The sequence below is a fragment of the Palaemon carinicauda genome, chromosome 20, assembly GCF_036898095.1.
Source record: "Palaemon carinicauda isolate YSFRI2023 chromosome 20, ASM3689809v2, whole genome shotgun sequence".
Lineage (NCBI taxonomy): Eukaryota > Metazoa > Arthropoda > Malacostraca > Decapoda > Palaemonidae > Palaemon > Palaemon carinicauda.
The window spans coordinates 102,232,131-102,240,411 of record NC_090744.1 but is presented as its reverse complement, the minus strand read 5'-3'; positions in this window follow the sequence as shown (position 1 = coordinate 102,240,411).

Sequence of the window (8,281 nt, the reverse complement as noted above, 5' to 3'; positions counted from 1 at the left end):
GAATTTAGTGGAGTTTTGTTCTCGATATCTGCTTACTAATATCCTTACTGTTTCTTTGATTTCAGAATCTTGTTCTCATAACGACAAACAACTTTTGTGAAGCTAAGATGTCTCACTCCAGTTGATGCAGTGCAAAAAATCTCGATTCCTCTAAGTAATATGGATCAGATTTTTTTTTGTGGTCGATAATTCTTGTCATAGAGAATGTCCAGTTTGTCCCATGTATTCTGATTCTTTTTTCTCTATCTATCTATCTATATATCTATCTATCTATCTATCTATCTATCTATCTATCTATCTATCTATCTATATATATATATATATATATATATATATATATATTATGACAGAGAGGGACAGAGATTTCAAGAAAAATAATCTAGGTTTACCATCAAGAAAAATATATCCGTTTTCTTTATCTCAACATTGCATTTTCTATGCTAATAAAGTAGTTGGGGGTGAGTAGATCGATAACTATCTTAAACCTAATATAATCTCTCTCTCTCTCTCTCTCTCTCTCTCCTCTCTCTCTCTCTCTCTCTCTCTCTCTCTCTTCTTTTTTTTCTTTTTCCCAAAAGTTATGAAAGATTTTTAATTTCAGTTTTCCTCAAGGGAATTCTTTACTTTGAGTTAAAATTTCAAAATTTCTAGAGAATATAGGAACAGACTATCTAAGGCTTACCAGTAGGATTATGTCCTACACATTAGTAAATTCTTTCTTGAAGAGACGTGATTCCCCTAAAGCTGGAGTATGATATTTTGCGAGTAATTCAATTATATTTTTCATATAGATGTAGCTTGTTATATTAGTATAAAGAAGAATGGTTCCATTTTTATTTGGAATGGTTAGTAACTGTATTCGTTAATTAGAATTTGTGACAAAAGTTGATGCCACATGTAATATAATGGGAAAATCCACTTAGACATAGCCCATGTGTACAATTGCTCAAGTCATAACTGAAGAACAAGAATAGCATCCATTTTGAAAGTAGGCAAAGTTCATAAGACTACATCTCTAATCAGGGATACCATAAATTCTTTCATGTTTGTTATTTCTATTGTCAATTTAGATCATTAGAATAATTTATTGCATCTTGGTAGGATTTTCATTTAGATTTCTCCCTTATAGAATGAAATCAAACGTTCTCTGTCTAATAGAGGACAGCTCCTCCTTCAAGTTTAGATTATCTTCAACTCAACTATGACAATTATGAATTTGATGTTTTATGTTATTTGCTACTTTAGGAACAATACTTTGGACAGAGCTTTCATGATGTAGAACGCGTCAAAATCTTTAAACAAATATGGGTGTCAATCAGCTGACATTTTCCATTGTACGCAGTGACTTTTGGGAATAGGTAAAGATAATTGTAATGATAAAAACAACAACAAAATGTCGTTTGACAAAATTGGGAAACGAATCACATTGCCTCAGGGGGAGAGGGGGGATTCGAATGGATTTGTTTCTGGTTATCATAGACACCACGAGGAAACCCAGTGTCAAAAAAAAAAAAAAAAAAAAAAAAAAAAAAAAACGATTTCGTTGCAATTTTTTCAAGGTCAGCCTCCGATTTGAGGTAAAATCCTCTCTGATAGTTAAGGATCACGAGAAAAATTACCTTCCTATGCTTGTTATTTTACATTAAAAATTATATTCGATGTGTATTTATGTACACACACGCACAACATACACACATATACACAGACGCAGACACACGCACACACACACACACACACACACACACACACATATATATATATATATATATATATTGCACTAATTTCACTGCTTTTACAGCGGTCACAATGCTTTCAAACGCTAAATATCCCCGACTACACAACCAATTGAACTTACTTGACAGCCCCTTTAACGTTTAAAAACGCTCCCAGAAGGCTAAAATCACTAGCTACAACAACTAGGCTATTATTGTGTCCTGCTTTTCCTGAATAATCTAATCCTGGGATTTATACATAGTTAAGTTGCTCATATATACTATTTTTTCTGTAGTGTCAATAAAACACCAATATACTTGTCTGATAACACAAGTCTTTTTTTATAATGTCTACAAACCATTTGGAGTTGTGGTTGCTCATGGGGTAACGTCCCTGACCGGTGAACGCCAGGCTGAGGCTCAAAACCCGCTCAAACTCGTTAGTTTCTTTAGTCGTTGCAATCTCACCATCCTTGTGAGGTAAGGAGGGGGTTGGTGTTTGGGGGAACCTTTAGGTCAATCTTATGAGTTATCAGCAGTCATTGCCCGGGCCTCCTTGGTCCTAGGTTGAATGGAGAGGGGGCTTTGGCGCTGATCATATGTATATATGGTCAGTCTCTAGGGCATTGTCCTGTTTGATACGGCAACGTCACTGGTCTTTGCCTCTGCCATTCATGAGTGGTATTTAAACCTTTAAAAGTTGTTTTTATTTCATTAGGCTAAATAGAAACGCGACTTTCCAGCGTCCTAATTGTTTAATAAGTTAAATTGTTTGATTAGGTTCTCTCTCTCTCTCTCTCTCTCTCTCTCTCTCTCTCTCTCTCTCTCTCTATCTCTCTCTCTCTCTCTCTCATACAATTCTTGTTTCATATTTCCAAGAAGATGGAAACTGTAAAGCATTATGTGTACTTCATGCAAATCTGAAATACTATGTGTGTTTTATTTCAGTTTTCAAATGACAGTGGCTGTTCCTTCTCTCTCTCTCTCTCTCTCTCTCTCTCTCTCTCTCTCTCTCTCTCTCTCTCTCTTTACAAAATATGTCTCCATCGAAATTGAATTCTTTGTAGTTTTCGCTATATCTGATTACGAATGAACTGCCGATAGGTAAACAAGAGTTGATATCCTTCTCTCTCTGGTCAAATATTTTTTATTCAGTATACAATTGATGTGTATGTGATAATTCAGTCATTTTCCTAATCATCTGTCCTCTAAATTATCGATAACCAAATTCGTCTTCATATTTGGCAACTGTTTAGAATCCAAAAGCTAGAAATATGAAGTTAAATATGATATTTTCCCTAAGCAACTGAGAAAAAAAATAATGCTTTCGTAAAGAAAAACTAAATAGAAACTTTCCAAAACTACGTAAAGTTTGGCAACACCAATAAACTCTCTCAAAATAATTACTCGAATAAATTAGACAAACAAATGTAATCGTAAGCAGCTGGCTTGAATATTACATTACATTTGAATAAATGAGATCAGAAATATGGGTACCTAAAAGTTTTAACAGGATTTATCTAACTGATTACAATTCTAACCGTGTAATTAGGAAACTTTCAACTTACATTCACAATTTATTTTTCATACTTACATAGTTTCTCTAGTTTTTTATAAGGTTGTTAAATGATAAGGTAAGTAATTATTCTTTATCAAAAAAGTGTTTAATAATTGGATTTATCTAAAAAATAACGTAACAAAATTCTCCTTTTTCAAAAAAAAGAGAAATGGTGGTTGTGGTGAACCGTTGTTGTAAGTTTTGAGAATTCGTAATAATAATCATAATAATCATGACAATAACAACACAAGTAATGATAATAATAATAATATTTCATTATTAGACACTGCAATACCATAAGGAACAAAATGCATTCTAATATCCCAATCAATATTCGTAATCTGCATTTTCATATAAAAAACTGATATATTTTATATATTTGTAAAGTAGATTTCTGATTGATAAACTCTACATGAGCAAAGTGTATGAAATTAGTAAACACACGAAAAACAAAACAATATTATATATAAAATAAAAGTAAAAAGAACAAATGAACATATCCTTTTCATGGAAAACAAATTCAATATCACTGTTGAGAAATTAACCGCAATTTTCGGGTCATTAAATTTCGCGTTTATTACGTTTTTGGAGGCAGGCCATATACTGTGATGAAATTCTGCAATGACTATTTTTAGAAATACATTGTACCGTCGTGGTGTAATATTATTGAAATGAAAAGGCAATAATGCTGTGCTATGTTTTGGCATATATGCCAAAAAAAAAAAAAAAAAAAAAATTTACAATCTTTGATGTAAATCATATTTGCATTGGGGTAATATTGCAACATTAGCATCAAATCTCTGAAAATAGTTATAATGAAATGGAGTCACTTTGCATTTTGATATTATTGATAAATCTATATGCCATTCTTCCACGAAAACTGTTTTAATGGGGAATGTTGTTTTTGATTGTAAATAGTATTCACAAGGGTTGGAATGAGACCCAGTACTTGCTATGGAATATGTATGGATGTCATTGAAGACTTTTCTATCTTATATTTAGTAAATATATCTAAATAGTTATGCGCAAAAAGTGGGATCTTATACATATATTTTGTTACATAAATTAAATATCTGCAGTTAACTACTGCACTGTAATTGTTCAGTGACTACTTTCCTCTTATTAAGGGTAGGAGAGACTCTTTACCTATGGTAAGTAGCTCTGCTAGGAGAAGGACTCTCCAAAATCAAACAATTTTTCTCTAGTCTGGGGTAGTATCATAGTCTGTACAGTGATCTTCCCGTGTCTTGGATTAGAGTTTTCTTCCTTGAAGGTACACTCAAGCACGCTATTCTATCTGATTTATCTTCCTATATTATTTTTGAAGTTTTTATAGCTTATATATGAAAGATCTAATTTAATTCCGTTACTATTCTTGAAATATTTTATTTTGATATTTGATTACTTTCCTTGTAGTTATTTTTATCTTGTTTCCTTCCCTCGTTTGGCCTTTTTTTTTCTGTTGGAGCCCCTTGGACTTATAGCATATTGCATTTTCAACTAGGGTTACAGCTTAATAATAATAATAATAATAATAATAATAATAATAATAATAATAATAATAATAATAATAATAATAATAATAATAATAATAATAATAATAATAATAATAATAGAAAGCAAGCTTAAGCAAGAAATTCTCTTCGACAGTTTCAAAAAGTAACCCACTGATAATAATTCCGCCTATTATAAAATTCAAGTTTATTCTATATGCAATATAAGAATGATTAAAGTCATTCTAAAAGTCTAAGTCTCTCATACAACCACAAAAAGCACGAGATGAATAACAGCTTTAAGCAAATAATAACAGCCCCCACAGGATACGACGACCCACAAATATGCAACGCCTTTATTAGCTCAGGTCCTTTATAACTCGCTGACAAATATTCCTGTCTGAGTTTCCAGAAGGCATTCCAGCCGAGAGACTTCATAAATAGTTTGTCTTGAGATAGGAGTCAGCCGTGCTTGGCTCAGGGAGGAGACAATATACACCATTTTATGTCGGATGTATGTTTGCAACAGATTTTTGTGAGCCAAGCAAGCAATGGTGGATCGCTGCAGTTTGGATAAGGTCATAGTGGTTACTTAGTGGCATACTTTTTTTAGGTTAGGTTAGGTTTAAAAAGATCTATTTCATGAGAATCAGTAATCAGGATTTAGAGTATATCATAATAAGGAGTTATGAAAGGCGAAATTGATGATAAATGGGGAAGTAAGGAATTAAAAGCCCAAGATAGAGACGACTGGCGAAATCTAACTGAGGCCCTTTGCGTCAATAGGCAAAGGAGGTGATGATGATGACAGTGATTTAGCATATTGTATTTAAGATTTATTAATCTAACACGGATTCAGCAAACCAAGTAATTTATATCAACAAATAATTAAAAACGAATGGGATAAGGTCATACTGGTTGCTTATTGGCAGTTTTTTTTTATTTAGGTTAGGTTAGGTTAAGTTTGAAAATAGATGTTTAATTTAGATTTAATGAAAAAGATTTAGAATATAATATAACGATTTAGCATATAGTATTTGATATTTAATAACCTAACACAGAATCAACAAACCAAGAAATTTATATTACCAAATAATTAAAAACGATTTGAGTTCCATCATATAGTTTCTTCTAAGAAAATCACTTCTCATTTCTTCTTTGTATCCTTCCTGCAAAACACCTCTTTTGCATAATGGCAATCATGGTACGTTCTCGTAAAATCCATGTTCTCTTCTTATTTCTCTTGTTATTTCTCTTGTTATTTCTGCTTCCATTGAATCTCTCAGGAGTATATTTAGTGCATCGTGCATGCAAGCACGCCCTTTCATGGGCTTTATCACTCCATAATTTCCGCAGGAGCATTTCCAAGCAGATCTTCGCTGTTTTTTTCTTAAGGAAAAATCTTTCGTGGGCGGGAGGGGGAGTGTAAAAAAAAAATGATGTCAAATGAGGAGGTTCGATATAGTATGGCTGCACTTTGAATTCTAAAGAATGTTTAATTGATTTTAAACATTTGAGAAAGGGAATCATGTTTTTTGGGGGATAATATTCTCTCTCTCTCTCTCTCTCTCTCTCTCTCTCTCTCTCTCTCTCTGTCTCTTTATGTGTTTGTATATATATATATATATATATATACTGTATATATATATATATATATATATACACATATATATATGTATATATATATATATATATATATATATGTATATATTTATGTGTGTACTGTATATCTATATAACATTCTAAACGTGTGCTGTCACATCCTTATAAGATAGGAAAGAAAATAGATTAAATTCCTAATTCTTTTGAAGAGGAATTATAATAGAATGAAAAATTCACATGTCATATATTGGTATGTATTCTAGGGAATGTGCAAGGAATAATAATAGTAATAATAGTAAAAATAATAATAATAATAATAATAATAATAATAATAATAATAATAATAATAATAATAATAATAATAATAATAATAATAATAATAATGAGAAAGACATATTCAGTCTGGGATACAACCTTACTTTTACCTAATAATGATAAAGTACCATATAACCAGATAACATGTCTCACATGTGTATACGCTTTCATCTGCGTAACCATGTCAATAAAGGTAGGCACATACGTACTTACAAACGTATAAGGTAGAATTTTTATGTAGAATATATTCATGTTGTCTTGAATATTTCTAATGTATTCGCTACTGAATGGAATGGAATGTGTGTAAGATCAGTTTTCCTAGCATATATATACACACATACATACAGTATACATGTATATATATATATATTATATATATATATATATATATTGTATATTCTTATATATATATATATATATATATATTGTATATTCGTATATATATATATATATATATATGTATATATATATAGAATATTTATATATATATATATATATATATATTATATTCGTGTGTATATATACGTATATAATATATATATATATATATATATATATGTATATATATATATATATATATATAATTACTGTATATATATATATATATATATATATTTATATATATATATATATATATATATAATATGATAAACTTTCCAAGATCAAATGTAAATGTATTAGAGAGAGATTCAAAACTACAATTCTGTAATTTATAAATATGCATATTTCTTTTTGTTCAGACATTGTGAATGAGATCGTATTGAGTGGAAGAACGATTAATATCATCATAGTATATAAGACGCAATAATATATCATGAATAAACTCAAAAAGTTTATTTTCAAAGAATGTGTTTGTATATTACATGTACATATTACATTAATTAAAACTAGAACAGTAGAACTTCAATTATAGGTAACGTAGAGAGAGTTGTGTAGAGTAGAATGTCGGCAACAAAGCCCAGGCTCGAAATGTCTAGTCACAACCTCTATGACCTTCAGAACCAGCTCGGGCCAAGCTACCCTTATCCGCCTAGTGGCGGGAGTCTGGTTTAGCAATTAGGCATCTGGGGAATCTAAACGTGGAGTTGAGTTCCCGTAGACTTTCCTCCAGAAAATAAACGGTTGAACATTACAATCACATAGTGATATACTGAATATATATATATATATACATATATATATATATATATATATATATATATATATATTTGTGTGTCGTAGAAATACGTTTCAGCTTTTCACTTCATTCCCCCTTTCTGATACGAAAATATATGTTGGTTGCGTTTATTTTCAGCTTTGAAAAGGACACATGTGCTCTTGATATATTTCAAATTTTGGGTTATTATAATGTTTGTCACACAAAAATCTAAGATAGGATTTAGTATATAGATTAGGCCACTTTAAGCATATCCTCTGTTCCATTTTTTTAAAGATGCGCTTTTATTTGATAAATTACGAGAAATATTTTGTTATTCGCAAACTCATTCTATGTAGCTGATTGGATGTTTTTATAGATATTAATTACTGAAATAAGGATATAACAACGTGGCTTTTCTATGCAATGTCTCAATGGCTTCTGGTCCTGACTTACCATTCGTGCT